This window comes from Notothenia rossii, assembly GCF_949606895.1.
Source record: "Notothenia rossii genome assembly, chromosome: 6".
NCBI classification, from domain to species: domain Eukaryota; kingdom Metazoa; phylum Chordata; class Actinopteri; order Perciformes; family Nototheniidae; genus Notothenia; species Notothenia rossii.
In genome coordinates, this window is record NC_136909.1 from 40,486,553 (window position 1) to 40,503,722 (window position 17,170).

A 17,170-nucleotide genomic window follows, 5' to 3' on the forward strand; every position below is an offset into this window, starting at 1 on the left:
ATGGCGAATACAGTCGCTGGTTTATTTATGTCTATATAGGCTGCATACATGCCAACCTTTCCAAATCCAAAAGAGGTAGGTTTGCGCGCGGCAAATGTGGTCGCCCAAATTAGGTAATCAGAAGAAATGAAACCCCAGTAATTACATTTATAAACCATGTATTTAACATATATTGCATAATTTTATGCATTTTTCAGAAAAAGTGGTAGTTTGGTAAACAGTGACATCAACGACATGTCTGGTCTGTAAAATGCCCGAAAAGTAAAAGAATGGGAAATAAATATCCCAAAGTCTCCACATTTTATAATATTTTTTAACATGTTTCTGGTCCTCTTTCAGAGACAGTGTAGATGAAGGATGTGTCAGGATGTAGAACTCTTGTGTGAACATTGGATAAAGCCAGGTTCATATTCTTGTTTCATGTTGATGACATATTAGAGTCAAAGGTGTGCACAGAGCGAAATATCTTTGTTGCGTCATAAATCAGAAAATACTGCATTAAAAAAGTCATTTCCTGCATTTTTCTACTGGTAAAGTGTGATATAAATAATGTACAGGCTTTCAGATTGCTGTAGTTCACTAAACAGAGACATTAACGACATGTTTGGTGTTGAAAATGTCAGAAAAAGTGAAAGAGCGGGTGATAAAAATCCCCAAATCTCAAAATTGTATTATATTTTGTGTGTGATTGTGGTCCTCTTTCAGTTGAGACACTGTAGGATGCTCCGGAAAAGACCAAACACTGGATGTCTTTCAGTCGCCAACATGTGTTTTCGAGACACTGATACTAACGGGGAAATCCTGCAGGACTCAAATGCCTCGTCGGGGGTAACGCTGCCTTTCCCGCAGCGTTACCCCTTACCCCTTACCCCCGGTCTGTATGTTGTTCCTCTTTCAGAAACACAGAGGACTGCTTGTATGATGCAATCACAGACACGCTGCAAACGGTGTCCACCAAAAGTCGAGTCCAGTGTCTATGGAGTGTCATTTTTATTTGTTATAATTTGGGAAGATTCAAAATCGGTAGGGAATGCCAGCTAAGTCGGTAAGCGGTAGAAACATGTAAAAAGCGGTAGACTACCGCCCAAATCGGTAGGGTTGGCAGGTATGAGGCCGTTGTTGTGAGTGTGGACGGTCGGAGCATATACTGCGTTAGCTTAGCCGATCTCCATTCAGAAAACACGCATTTTAAAAGGTTTTTCTCCTGCCGTCTGTCTGCAGACTTGTCAAAGCATTAATTCATGGTTTTTACTAACCGGTATCAGTATTTTGTTACTTCGACATCATTTTGAAACGTGTATTATAATTAAATCACGGTCAAATATGTTCATTTTGTTGCAGTTGTAGCCCCCTTGCCAGCGATTCTCTCTCTAGTTTAGCATACTCAGCCTGACTCATCCTGGTTGTTGGCCCGCTAAGAACCTCGATTTTATGGGGCCAGAAAAACTGTGAAATAGTACCCGCTAGCCGGTACTACGTCTAGTGGAAACGCAACCAAAAACGGGCCCCGCACGGCAGGGCCCGCTTAAAGCGAGCTCCGCGCTGTAGTGGAAATGCGCCATTAGTTGCATGATTCATGTCAGAGTGATGTATGAGGACAGGTCTATTATATGCTGTGTTAAGTGGAACAAGTTATAATATAAATGCTCTTTGACAAACAACATGCCAATACGTTTGAAAGTTTAAAGTTAAAAGTTTGTTTTCATGTGAGAAGATTGACATGAAAAATTAATCCCGACAGCCTCACTGCTATTCCTCTTTCTAAAACTGCAAATTGTCAATTTAAAACGTCACATTCTGTACAGGTCAAATAAACAACAACATGTTGATTATTGAGCTTCAGTGGTGCCAGATAAGAAAGAGCCAGCTGCTCCCCCTGCTTCCAGTCAGTGAGCTATTCAATAAACACTCAGGAGCAAGCAGATCAGTTTAGGATATTTCCTCTTTTTCATTCAATTTCATTGTAAAACTGAAATACCAACAAAAAAAAAACACACATTTAGAAGGTGTTGCTTGCTTTATGTCCCAATAACACTCAATCATTTACCAATATATGAATTCAATCCAAGTGATTTAAAACCTTTATTTACACTACAGAGAAAAGCAGTGACAATTTTGCATAATGCACATCCCCGAGAAAACACAAAAGTGTTTATGGAGTCAAGGCTGTTCGAATACAAATATCTAATAGAATTACAGACTTCTTTAGTTATGCACAAAGCAAAAGACAGAATAATACCAGAGAAAATATACAAAACAAATGTGTTTTAACTTCAGAGGATGAGCAACATAGAAGGAAATCTAACTTTAAGAACCAGTTTAAAGCAGATGTATATCCCTGTAGTTGGCGTATAACTGTGGAATTCCTTACCAAATGATTTAAGGGGCTGTATGAACATCTTTAGGTGTAAGGGAATGTATAAAGAAAGAATAAATAGACAGTATGACGATGAGGGTAGATTTAAAATAAGGGGCAGGTAAAATAAGATGTTCTTCGGCCTGCTCTTTCCATCATGGGCTACAAACTTGTGTGTCCTCACCAATGGGAGTCTTTTACAACAGAAGTATCTGTTCAAAGGCTTCTTTTTAAACCACAAATGGATGAGTAGATTGGACAACAAAGTTAGAAAACCACAAAGTTACAAAAATGTGCAAAGTTGTAAGAGAATACGTCTGAATTTGACTTTGGTTGAGCTTCTGGTGCCTTTTACACAGCCATAACTCCAATTTTGTTCTTTGATGAGACAGTCAGCCATTATGGCAGAAGAGTGGCTGATCTGTGGGCGTACTGCTGTGGGGATCACATCTATCACATTACACACCTGTGCTGTTGTTCTTCAGCTGAAAGGCAAGGTCACATTTCACAGTGAAGTGTGCACGCACGCACTCACGCACGCACGCACGCACACACACACACACACACAGCCTCATGTCGTTGGTGATTAAGGGCTACAGTATTTCTCCACATAGTCCACCGAGGGAAACGTGTGGCGCAGAGGGTTAGTGTGTTGGTGTTTGGATCAGGGGGGGCACAAGTTCAAACCCCTCTGCAATCGGCATGTCGTTGTGTCCCTGAAAAACACTTCACCTCAAATTGCTCCTGTGGGGATTGTCCACAGTATTGAGTATGTAAGTTGCTTTGGTTAAAAGCGCCTAACAAGTGACATGTAATGTAATGTAGTTCTTTGCAGGAGGCCACAGGCAGAAATAAAGTGCAGTTTTCTTCACTGACTTTATGAGCAGCATCACCCTTGTTGTAAGGCAGAAAATGGTTGGTTGAGGTTAAGTATTAGAACCATCTTCCAGTCTCATCTTGTGCCTCAAGTAAATGTTAAGCCATGCATCCTCATCTTGTTGTGAGCTACAGAGACGGATTATTTGAAAAACATTGAAGATTATAGAAACAGGATTACGGACTATCTGACCTGAACGCACATGTCCTGTTACTGAACGCTGCTAATTTATTTCTTCTTTGTAAATTTGCTGTTGTTGTTACTTTTATGTTTAAAAAATGTATGCTGTTTTTGATGCCGGCCTCAAAAACAGCTTACAATTTCAATTTGGCAGTCATGGTTGAGTTGAGAAGGACCAAAAATATGCAACTGTAATTCCTTACACTTACATACATTTTTTTAGGGATTATTAGCAGGATAAAAATGTTAGTAAAAACCTAAAAAGATCATATAGTGTTTGTTGTAAAGGATCAGATGTTCTCTCTTCTCTGTCAGCTGTACTGTTCTGTAGGCTAATACTTTCAGTGTGAATCTATACGCCTACTGCCTGAATCTGCTTTATGGTTTTCACTTTCTTTGCTTCATTTGTTCTGTTTTTAATTCAGCAGGTGAACCTTTACAGTATGTTCATAGAATAGTGTGTGTGATCTTAACTGTGTGTATTAAACTAAAACGGAGCATTTTCTGTCAGCTCAAATTTGATTTCTGCTTTTTTAAACTGTAGTATGTGCTCTTGTGTTTCATTATTGGTGTATAAACTGAATATGCTTCATGAAAGGCTGGTTTTCCTAAAAATCAAATATCTGATTAGAGGACACATTTTTGATGATAGATATATTGGTTTCTTCTTTTCTAAGGTCATATTTGTTGTCTTACATATCAGTAGTTGTATCAGAATACGGTTTCAAAGTAACCATCTTAACCCTGGAGTTGAGTATAGTACAGATTTAAAAGTGCAGTAAAATTCAAGGACTAACGATGCAGTCATATTCCACTTTAGCGGCTTTACACTGTAGACTACGTACTATAGACTCTTACTATTTATAAGAATAAAAACATCTGGTATGTGTCATTCTACCAAATGGCCGCATACTCTGTCATCATCAAAATATTCTTTATTAATGCTGCATTGCACACTCTCGGTCAAAACGTCCTTATTTCCACTGACAGTTCATATATTGTATATTGGACTGAACCCTTTATGACTTTTGTTGTTGTAATATCTTAGGATTTGATGATGTTCCTGTTTCGGCTGCTTTTGTGACTTTCTCTTCTTGGAGTTCTTGCTCTGCTTTTAATGGGGTTAAACAAGAGACAACAAGAGTTGATCAACCATGACTGAGGCCACCAAGTGAAAATGTATTTCTCCAATTTCCATCTGCACCACACATGCCCTCTGGCAATAAACTTAGAAGTCAGACACTATGCCCTTGTGCTGAATGGCTTTGAGCTATGCACCAATAGTTCACATAAATAAAGCCCTCTAATGGCGCATTTCTACTACAGCGCAGAGCGCGGTTTAAGCGTGCTGTGCCGTGCCCGTTTTTGGTTGCGTTTCCAATAGGTGTAGTTCCGGCTGGCGGGTAGTTTTTCACAGTTTTCTGGCTCTCCGAAATCGAGGTTCTTTCAGGGCCAACAACCGGGCTGAGTATGCTAAACTAGTGAGAGAATCGCTGGCAACTACAACAAAATGAACATATTCTACCGTGATTTAATTGTAATACACGTTTCAAAATGATGCCGAAGTAGCAACATACTGATACCGGTTATTAAAAACCATGAATGAACACTTCGACAAGTCTGCAGACAATACTTTTTTTTTTTTCTCGTCTCTAACTGAGATCTGCATTCGAGCAGGGAATAGAAGTCTATAGCAAACTCTGACGTCCTTGTAGCATCTTCCTCACGTCCGTGAATGCAGCTCTGGCTTTAGCAACGTTGCTGGTATAGTCGGGGAAGATGGCTATCTATTTTCCATTGTAGTTGAGTGGGACTCTGTCTCGGGCTCTTCTAAGCACCTCTGCTGCGTCTCCGTCATTGTGCAACTTGGCGATAATGACCCGTGGTCTATCCCCCGGCTTCCACTTCATAAGGTCTCGGTGTGATCGGTCAAGTTTAGAAATAGCTTCGGGAGTGCTCGAGTCTGGCTGCTCATCTACGCCTACTATACAAATATTACCCCTCCTCATCCTACCTTCCATGTCTTCACTCTTTTCTTGAAGCTCTTTGACTTGGCTTTTCAGGGTAGTTACAACAGTTTGTAGCGAGTTTACTTCGTCAGACCATGTTGACAGTCCATCCCCTACGTCCTTAATGTCTCCCTTCATTTGATTCATTTCAGCCCGAATTGCAATTGTGTTGGTGGTGATTTCTAACCTGACAGCCTGTAGTTCACTTTTGAGGAGGCCAAATTCCTTTGCAAGGGCGTTCTTCACTTCTTCCTGTAACATATTAGCCAAGTCTCCCCTCAGGGACGACAGGACGTCTGCCTTGATCTTTTCAGCAGTCATACCTGTAGCTTCGGTCCGGACAGGTGACGCTCCGTTACGGTTGGCTGGAGTACCCTGCGCCGGAGATTGTTCATGCCTTTGAGTAAATTTGTATTTCCGGAGATTTGCCGCCATCAAAGTCGGAATTTCTGACTTAGTTAAGGTTTCAATATCTTTAAGCTTCTTTTAGTGAGGTTTTATTTGGTTTTGATGTGAATAACGCCGTTTAAGTATAAAACTCTGCAGGAGCTCTGAAAAAGACGTCTCACTCCAATACCCTGCTCACTAGCGCCACGATCCAGAGGTTTTAGTCAACTATAGATCTATTTCTAATCTTCCGTTCCTCTCAAACATTCTTGAAAAAGCAGTCGCAAAACAGTTGTGTGATTACTTAAAAAACAATGATTTATTTGAAGATTTTCAGTCTGGCTTTAGAACACATCATAGCACAGAGACAGCTCTTTTTAAAGTCACAAATGACCTTCTAATAGCCTCAGACAAAGGACTTGTCTCTACTCTTGTCCTGCTCAATCTCAGGGCTGCATTTGATACTATCGACCATGATATCCTATTGCAAAGACTAGAGCACTTAGTTGGCATAAAGGGACCTGCTTTAGGCTGGTTTAGGTCCTATCTATCTGAACTCTCTCAGTTTGTATGTGTCAACGATGAATCTTCCATGCAAACCAAAGTTAGCCATGGAGTGCCACAGGGCTCAGTGCATGGACCTATTTTGTTCACATTATATATACTTCCGTTAGGTAATATTATAAGGAATCACTCTGTACATTTTCATTGCTATGCGGATGATACTCAACTATATTTATCAATCAAGCCTGATGAAATCAATCATCTAAATAAAATTCAATCCTGCCTCAAGGACTTAAAAACCTTGATAACCTTACATTTTTTTATGTTAAATATGGCCAAAACTGAAGTTATTGCACTCGGCCCAAAGAATATACGAAACAAATTATCTACAGATATGCTAACTATGGATGGCATTAATTTGGCCTCCAGTGAGACTGTAAGGAATCTTGGTGTTATATTTAATCAGGATTTATCCTTTAGCGCCCACATAAAATCAATCTCTAGGACCACCTTCTTTCATCTACGTAACATTGCAAAAATCAGGCATATCTTGCCTCAAAACGATGCAGAGAAAGTCCATTGTTACTTCAAGGCTGGATTATTGTAACTCTGTATTATCAGGGTGTACCAAAATATCAGTCAAGTCGCTTCAGCTGATTCAAAATGCTGCAGCACGTGTACTAACCAGAGTTAGGAAAAGGGACCACATTACTCCTGTTCCGGCTGCCTTACACTGGCTCCCTATAGAACACAGGATAGAATTAAAAATTCTTCTTCTCGTCTACAAAGCCCTTAATGGGCAGGCACCAGCTTACCTTAAATAATTCATTATACCCTACTGTCCATCTAGGGCAGGGGTCGCATGCGGCCCTTTAAGCCCTCTGCTCTGGCTCCCTTGAGCTTAGACAAAAATAAGAAGGAAATAAAATAAAAGTACTTGTATGACTATTTATATTTTGTTGCACAGTTGAAAATGTTTCGTATCTTGTATTTTGAGGCGATACTGTGACACATAAATAAAAAAGAAAAACGGTTTTAATTAGGTCAACTAAAATATGCATCACATCCTGCTACGGTCCCGCGCGAGCGCCTTTTCTTGGAGGCACTCGCGCGGGGACCCCCGGCTCGATGAGCGAACTATGGATAAATCAAAGAAAAGTACCGGAGGAACATAGGATTTAATTCTGTGTGGACAGAGTTATATGCTTTCACAGCAAACGATGCTGGTTTACCGGTATGTTTGATATGTAGAGAGAAGTTGTCAAAGGTGCTGCAGCCTTTACGTATCGAGGAACAACACGGGAGAGGAAGACAGCTGACGTTCTTCAGTCATAATTCAATGGGGTATGTAATTTATTTCAGAAAACACTTTTTGTTATATTCCATGGAATGCTCTTAACGTCTCGATAGCAATGAATATATTAAATGCTTTGACAATAAATACATACAAAAATTCATCTCTGGAAGCCGTAACGCTGTAAAAAGCACGACCAATCATTTTAGCAGACCCGGCTAAAATAACTGGATGGCCTACCTGCCTGTCAGCATCTCTGTTCCATCTGTGCACAAACTTATCTCGTGGTCTCATTGATGATGGGCGTTCGTATGTGTTGGAGGAGGGACTCTGTAAGAAAGTCTGAAGGAAGAGGCCTATTTTTTCCGGTTGTGTATTTTCAAATTCTAGCGCACTCGAGCTGGTTTCTCCATTCTTACCTACCCTACCTTTAACTCTTTTTAGGGTGCAGCTATATGTTTTATTTATTTCAAAGTGGGCCCATTTTAATAATATTTTTTTCCCCTTCAAATGTGCAAAGGACTCCCCAAGTGCTCTGTTTAATTTATTTTAAAGTAGGCCTGTGTATTATTTGTAATTCTCCTTATAGGAGTTCTTTGTTTCTTATTAGAGGTTAACAGTTGTATATAATGTAACAGGGTGTCCGCGGGGTCTTAAAAAGTATTAAAAGTTGATAAATCAATTTAGCAAAAATTAAGGCTATTAAAAAGTATTAAACGGCATTTTCCAAGGTATTAAGAAGGTTCACAGCAACGACAACATGAAACACCCTTTAATTTACTGAAACAACATGTCGGGAAACCCCACAAGGCGGCCCCATGCATAGCGCGCCGTAAAATGCTGCTTATTATTTTAAGTTTCGTTGCCTTGCTCCGCTCTGTGTGTGTGGGGGGGGGGGGGGGGGGGGGACTAAACGACTACGGTAACGGGTCCCAAGGTGGGTAGACCGGCATACGCAACGCTCTGGGGGTCCAACGGCTCCGTGTGTTCCCTATATGATCCTTTTCTGATAACGATGAAATAGCCCGCCTCCCTCTCCCCACGTCTCCTGCTGCTGCTGGGCTGTCAGAAGAGGGGGAGGAAAAGAGAGGCAGTCACCGTTTATTTAATATTATTATATTATTATACAGAGAACAGAGTCGTTATCAATTTGTTTTGAAGCTCAATAAATAACAAAGAAGACCTCTGACCGGCAATTTTCTAATTTTGAATGGAAGATTTAAACTTTAACGGACATGTTGACCGGCGGAACATTTTTTTTTACGGAAACTGCCGCACGGTCCTCTCGTTCCGGAGGCGGAGAGGTGGGTGTTTTTCATCTGCTGGTGGACTACCTGAGAGATACAGCAGGAGAACACGCCGTCCACAGCGGAGAATAAACAGAAAGGGCAACCATGGCAACCATACTCCGGGGTCTTCTTCGCTGCTTTTGGTGTATTTCGGGCGGCAGCAGCGCCACTTACAGACCTGACATATGTACTACATCGTTTCCAGCATATCCAGCAGTCTAGTGTGAACGGACACGTTAATGAATCGAATGCGTGTGAACGGAAGCCTTTTTTGCGCTTGCTTATGCGTTTTACCGTATGCGTCCTTGTGGGGCCGGGGTCTAAGCCAAACTATATGCGGTCACAGAGATCTGCTATTTTAAAGTAAAGTCAACACATATAGACCCTAAATATAGTCTATATTAAGAACGAGAAAAGTCTTAACATATATATCCTTTTTTGTAAAGATATGACAAATGTGTGAGGGTGATGACGTCAGAGCATCGTCCTATGTGCCAGGGCTTAGCCCCGGACAGCCCCAGCCCAATTTAACCCCTGGGTATTTGTGAGGGAGCTCCTATATGGCATTACCCTGCTGAAGCTCACCAAAGTTTAACATATTTCTTAGTTCAAAGTTTTGTCAATTGTTTTGTTTATTGGTCAAATACTGGTTTCTAATGGTTTCTGAGGAGTTTTACTGGAATGAAAGAGCACAGAGTCTACAGAAGCAAAAAAGCAGCATACTGCATTAAACCTGACCTTCACAGAGAGGTTGAAGTTCATGTGGAAAGGAGGCTTCAGTAGTCTGTCTGCACTCTGTTTAGTTTTGCTATCTTACAATCAATATAGTAAAGTGTGTTGCCAATGTAACCGGTTAGAACTCAAAGTTGCGATGAGGTCTTAAAATGTATGGAAAGGGTCTTAAAAAAGTCTTAAAAGGTATTACATTTGACTTCAGGATTCCTGCATATACCCTGTGTAATAAATAGCCTAATAAATGCAAACAAACTGTAGTTTTTGTCTGACACAACAATAAATACAACTTTATTAGCTATCAAGTTATGAAATATGTTTTGCGGCTCCAGACAAAAACAATTTGGGGGAAAAGGAGCAAAATGGCTCTTTTGGTCAAAAAGGTTGCAGACCCCTGATCTAGGGCATTGCTTTCCAAGAATGCAGGGTTGTTGGTTGTTCCTAGAGTCTCTAAAAGTACAATGGGAGCCAGAGCATTTTCTTATCAAGCTCCACTTATGTGGAATCAGCTTCCAGTTTGTGTTCGGGCGGCAGACACCCTATCCGTTTTTAAGAGTGCGCTTAAGACCTTCCTTTTTGATAAAGCTTATAGTTAGGGCTGATTAGATTCAGCCCCTAGTTTTGCTGTTATAGGCTTAGACTGTCGGGGGACACCTTACTTCTTCCTTCTCTCTGTCTGTACCTGTGTACTCTCATGTTCCGAATAACCCAGCTTCCCCCAAATTTATTTTTGGTGTCTATCTACGCCGGGATCCTGAGTCGTGGCTGATCCTGTTGCTGTGGTCCTGAGTCCTGGATCGCGAGCCCTGGATCCTGAATCGTGGCTGTGCCTGTTGCTGTGGCCCTGGATCCTGAGTCCTGGATCCTGAGTCCTGCATCCTGAGTCCTGGATCCTGCATCCTGAGCCCTGGATCCTGCATCCTGAGCCCTGGATCCTGAGTTGTGGCTGTGCCTGTTGCTGTGGTCCTGGATCCTGAGTCCTGGATCCTGAGTCCTGCATCCTGAGTCCTCGATTTCGAATTGTGTACAGCAAATACCAAAGTGTTAAAATCCCAGAGTACTGATGACCAGAGTAGAAATGTTTACACTTGAAATGGACATAAAGTACACTTCTCAGAGTGCACCAGAGCCTCTCTTTGGATTTGTTTCTTTTTGTGGTGTTGATGTTGACTTGTGTAGTGTTTATTCTGGGATGATGGACTCCTTCAGAGTATATCTTTGCATTGAGTCTGTCTGGTCCGCATCTGATCTTAGGTTTTGATTCGTCATCAGATAGGCCGCGCCTTCTCATTGGTTTAATGCAGCCTTGTGACCCTCGACTTTTTGAATTTTTTTTCCAGGAAAAGCACGACCGTGGCCGTTTCAGATTGATGCAAGACTTTTATACATCCATGGATCGAACAAGTCAACATTTCTCCGTAGGATGGTAACGTTAGGTAAGTAGACACCAAGTGAATAACTCTGAATATTCATATTTGTCTTCTTGTTTTAATTTGTATAACTAAAAAAACCGCAAAGACTTCAGTTGACGAGTGGAAATAACTGTCTTTACCAGCAGGCAGCGGTAGTGTGTATTCGTCATTCAAAAGAGGCAACAACCGGAAGACAGACTATTCACAGAGAGAAGAAGAACAGGCTGCGTGATATAAACAAACAACAAATAGCGTCTGGGTTCCATTTTCACTCTCTCTCGTCGATCCAAAACATGTAAACATAAAAAAGAAACTCTTGCGTCCGGGTGAGATGAAAATGAAAAAGATTAACCGTCTGTGTGTGCCTTCTTAATCGTTTGTTTTGGTCCTCACTTCCGCTTCGCTTCTCATGCACTGACTCGCTAAGCTCAACAGCCAATCAGAGTGATTTATTTGTCCCGACTTTCTTGAATCGGCCGCGGGAGGTGTGAAAATGTGCCGTAAAGAGACGACGGTGCGGGACACACCAACCTGAGTAGGGCGCCGCGAATGCCCGACTGCGTCTGACGGCCTCTGACTCCCTGATGTTATATTAAAACACATCAAAATTACATTTTTGGAAAAAAACGCATGTTTTCAAGAATCTGTTAAAATGTGTTAAAAATTACCATGGAGTACATTTTCTCTCTCAAAGTGTTGAATAATCATCTGTTAAGTGTACTCTTATAGAGTACAATATATACTGTGATTTTTGCATTGTAGAGTATATTTTGACCCCCAAAGTGTTCAAATCGAACTCTTTATTTGGAGTTTATATTTTACAGAGTACACCAAACTCTTGGACCTATATAATCCCAGAAACTGGTGTTAAATGTACTCTTAGAGTACAATGTACACTGTGGTTTTTGCTTTGTGGCTGAACCGGTCTCTGCGGTCTTGCCTGACTCTCATCATACTATTTCCCTGATGGCTCCCACAGGATTGTTGACATCCTCGTGGATTCATCTTCTTATTATAGACACATGCATTTCCAAACATTTGGTCTACCTATGATGTAAATGTATTATCTTTTCAATTTACACACGGCATCTATTGCACGTCTGTCCATCCTGGGAGAGGGATCCCTCCTCTGTTGCTCTCCCTGAGGTTTCTCCCATTTTCCCCTTTAAACTGTGGGGTTTCTTTGGAAGTTTTTCCTTGTACGATGTGAGGGTCCAAGGACAGAGGGTGTCGTATTGGCATACTGATATTCTGTACAAACTGTGAAGTCCACTGAGATAAATGTAACATTTGAGATATTGGGCTATATAAATAAACATTGATTGATTGATGGAGATTTACAGGGAAAATGAACAGCTCTGGTTTATGTTTTATCCAGATTTATTAGAACGCACCAGAGTAAAGAAGAGCTGTCAGACTAACACAGATCAGCTGACGGTTTGCCATGTAGCACTCAACAACCAGCTGCTGCTTTAATGATTGCGTTTGCACTTTTAACTATACACTTCTCTGTGATAATTATGTGTGATTGGATCCAAATGCTTTCACACCTTGAGTGCCAACTGTGAACAAGGCCATGGTTTATCAATACCGTGTCTGAGAACTGTTAAAGCTCGAATATAAAACTTCAAAGAAGCCACACAAAGCTTTTTACAATCAGCAGCCTATGGCTCAGGTTATAAGGGACTTGAAAGACACTAAAGCCAGTACATGTTAACTGCTGTTCACTAACATTTTATTACAGTATGTACAGCTTGTTCATCCTTAAATAAGGAATAAGAAGCTGTATTTAGGGGACATGTTGGTAGCCCAGTTCATCAGTTTGATTGGTTATGGAACACTATAGGGCAAGGCAACATCGCTAGGTCAACATTCATTAAACATGAACAGTCTTACTAGTAAAATCATAATCTTCAACACAATATGAACATGTGCATTAAACACATCACAAAAGACTGTCTAAAACCAAATCAATTAGAAAAATCATTTTATTTTAGGAATGTTACCTATAAGCTTCCAGGACTAGGAAATGCCCTTTAAAAGGAGAGTGCACGAGGTAGCATCAATAACTGGTGATTAACATTTCTAAACTATTCATTTGTGATCCAATACAGTCATAATTCCAAAGAATATATTAACACCTAAGGTAAAACAAGTTCTCAAAATGTTTTACCGGGGGAGCTTCCCCCCGGACCCCCCTAGTATGGTTTGGTAACCTTTTCCAAAGCCCCACCAAAAATATTTTCCAACAGCCGCCACTGGCTGTTGGAAAAACGGTTTCTCTGTATTTGACCCATCCTAGTGTAAGGAGCAGTGGGCTGCCATTATGTACGGCGCCCACTGTACTTGGGAAAAGTACTCCGGTGTGAAAGCGCCTAATGGCAGGAAGAAGAGTTCCATTGAATGACCTGGGTTGTGTCCAGGTGTGCTGCAGGAGTGATTTGTCATGTTGGTTTGGCGGGGGAGTATGATGGATGTCTGCAGCTAGAGCACGGTGACCTGTGGACTGAGATGAGTGCCATCTCTGAAAAAGATTATCCATGCTCCCAGAAAATATGAAAAATGATCAACCAGGTTGTTTGAGGAGCGCTGACCGTTGCCATGTGTTAAAAACTTGGGTCAGAGGTAGTTTTTGCATTTATTGAGAGACAAATTGCCCACACAATGTACTGCATTACTCTGAAATGAAAGGTTAGACTCAGGTCGGGGGGTACATTTATTAAAGTTACTCTGTTACAATTACTAATTACCTGTAAAAGTAGAAAATGCTTTCAGTAACCTAATCTGAGTATCAAAATATTAAAGTAAAGTAACCTGGTTACTTTCTGTTACTTTTGGATTATTTCAATATTAAATGCAATGCAGATAAAGACAAGGGAAAATAAATAACAATAAGATGTTTTTTACTTAGTGAATTATGTAAAAAAAAACAGAACAATGTAACCCTAGAAAATAAGAAACCAAGATATTTACATTGCAATTTATTTACACAATTTCTTCTTTTTAGGTTTTAAAGTAACATGGTAATCCTGCTATTAATTCCCAATTTTAAAATTGTAACAGTAATCTGATTAAATACTTAATTTATGTAAATGTAAGGGAATACTTTATTTGTATCCTGATTAAGTTATCCCCTTTTTATGAAAACCGTCATTTCAAAAGCCTGGGTTAGAGGTGTGTGAGTTGTAATATAACACAGAAATCATACTTGCTCCCCAGTGTAATGGAGCTATCACACCTGCTAACAGACATATTTTGCCATGCCTTCCTAATGAGATGGATTTGTATTGAATAAGTGATGCCATTTGTATTGTCAATCAAGGTGGCTTTGTGTGAAGGAGAAATAAGCAGTGACAGACGCTCACAGAAAAGTTATTAAAAATGAATGAGGAAACTAGATGGGTTCAAATGTTTTTTATCAGTATCCGATGGGAATTGTTCAAATTCGATTGAACATGCTCAGAGAAGTGGAGGTTCCAATGGAAAATATTGGTATTGTGTGATAGCAGCCTCACTGCAGGCCTTGCTGACACTACAAATGTAATTGTAATTCACAGATATTAAGCCCCTTCTTGCTTATTCTTCAAATTATTCTTAAAGGGCAGAATGTAATTGTGGTCGCAGGAAAAAACATATGTAATAAGATTTATACAAGCGGATAGAGTGGAGGATGGAGAAAAGATGAATGATAGTGATAAATAAAAAATAATCTGCTTTTTTATTCTTTGTCCGTCCCTGCCAGGTTCTACATGTTGCATCATTGAGGACCCCTGTAGGACCACACAACCTCCACACAAGATGTATTGCTGCCTTCAATCACTCGAATGAAATATGTCTCATGCTCAGTGATCCTGAATGACAGACACCTACTAATTAGAGTAGACCACCTACACTTTGAATATAAAGTCTCTGCTGTCACTCATGGGGTTTGTGAACATGGCATTCATCCTTAATGTGCATATTAAATCTCCTTTTCAGTTTATTTTGAAGCTTCATAGAAAATATCTGTCGCTGGAATCCTACATGTTACAGTACTGAAACAAAGAAAGCACACCTGAAGATAATTGCAGTGATTTTCAGTGTTTATCCATTCAGTAACATTGCAAATTAATTTGAATATAGTCTAAATATAGTCCGATTTTCTTTCTTCCAAATTCAGGTTACTGGGACACGGAACACTGTCTGCAGCTGTAGTCCCTTGGGTGTGTATTCTCAGCATCAAAGCTATGCAAGTCGGAGCTATACAGTAGAAGAATAATCACAGCTTTCTTAAACACACACTCTTAGGGTTCGGCTTTTATGTTAAGCTTACTAGCCAGAAGTCATATTTAGCAAGAAGAAATAATAATGCTATATTCCAAAAATGTATATTTGTAATACTGGTAAGGTTAAATCTCTAAAGGATAGGTTTATATTATTAATCTGTACATTTCTATATTTGTGGTTGCCCCAGAACATTTGAAAATAGAAATAAGTGTTAATAGCAGTAATTGCACTTTAAAACCATTGCCTGCAATGGTTAATGTTATGGCAATAGATCAAAGTTTATCAATGAATTCATTTCAAAGATCAATACATTTTACATTTGGTTTGGTCAAAGTTGCCTGATACAGTTAATCTATCAGTGTAATTATTTTGATGACTCACACAGAGTAGTCCTGTCCAACCAACAACCACAGCTCGTATTTCAAATTATTCTTCACTTTCTCTCGAATAGAGACCGTACTAATTGATTCTATTCACTGCAAAGACAGATTGACAATACGCCTTAGCCGAAAAAAACTTTGGGATTGTGGGAATTGTATGGTGGAAGACAGGTGACAATATGTTTGTTGTCACTGTTGGCAGAGTTAGTCTGTTTCATAATTTTAAGTGTTTTGTCAGTATATTTCAAATTACAAGGTTAGCTAGGTCACTTATTAGTTTCCCCGATTCGTTGTGTTTTGAGCTTCTTGCAGCGTATTTATCTTTATTTTGCAACTGCATCGCGGTTTCTCTTAATGTAAATGTTTTGAGTTGTTGTAATGCATTTGCACCTGTCGTACACAGTGGAATATGGTTATGTTAAGGGTACCAATCTAGACACTTTGGTAGGTCTTGCTAGTGGGTAGATTTTGGTGGTCTGCCTATGCCTGCACTGGTAAGAGCGAGTCAGCGGGACAACTTCAACTCTGCAGCTGTGAACGAAAACCTTATGCAACATGTGTAAGGTAAAATGCAAATCAAGGCAAAACATTTAACATGTGCTGATTAGGGCTGTCAAGTTTAACGCGTTAATAACGCGTTAACACAAAAAATAATTAACACCACTAATTATTTTAACGCGATTAACGCATGGGTATTTTTGGTCCTCGGACGCCCCGTAGTTTCAGAGCGCATCAAGTTTAAAATACCATCTACAAGCTGATGCTGACAGCCCCGCTCCTGCCGTCCGCTTGCGGCAGACCACACTTCCACGCTCACCGGCAGGCACCGACTGGCCATCGGGAGGACCGGGAGGGTGTGTGTATGTGTGGCGCGAGCGAGCGAGAGAGAGAGAACAGGCACACCTTACTTGTATTGTTGTTGTTAGCATCTGGTGCTAGCTAGCTGCGCTAACGGATATAAGGAGCTGTTTCAATGAAAACAAAGGAGCGACATTTCGCTGACAACTGTACCGAGCACTTGACTTTATGCAGGTAGCGAGACAGTGAGACATTGTACGAAAAGTCAGCACACTCAGCACGGAAAGTACGCGCAACATGATTGCAGCGTCCAGGCATCACCCGAGCACAGCTCCAACGATCCATCACAGTGTCTCCACACACACACACACACACACACACACACACACACACACACACACACACACACACACACACACACACACACACACACACACACACACACACACACACACACAGACACTTTGTATTGTATTATTGTATGAGAGAGGTTCCAGGTTGAATTGTATGGAATGCCATTTAAGCCAAAATTAAATAAATACATAAATAATTAAATAAATACATATATATATAAATATGCCTATGAAATCAATTCTGAAATAAATAAATGAGGCAATAAATATGTATACATGTACATTTAAATACACATTTATCCATTTCATGGGACTTTTATTTCATAATGACAC

At 40.3% G+C, this 17,170-nt stretch overlaps 1 long non-coding RNA gene across 1 annotated transcript in view; it reads left to right on the top strand.

Annotated features, from left to right (window-relative positions):
* Window positions 1-9,791, top strand: part of LOC307043023 — a 135,173-nt gene extending 125,382 nt beyond the window's left edge. The window contains exon 6 of the long non-coding RNA XR_013809258.1: window positions 9,266-9,791. This is a non-coding gene — a long non-coding RNA (uncharacterized lncRNA). The remainder of the gene's footprint in view (window positions 1-9,265) is intronic.
* The last annotated feature ends 7,379 nt before the right edge of the window (window positions 9,792-17,170 follow it).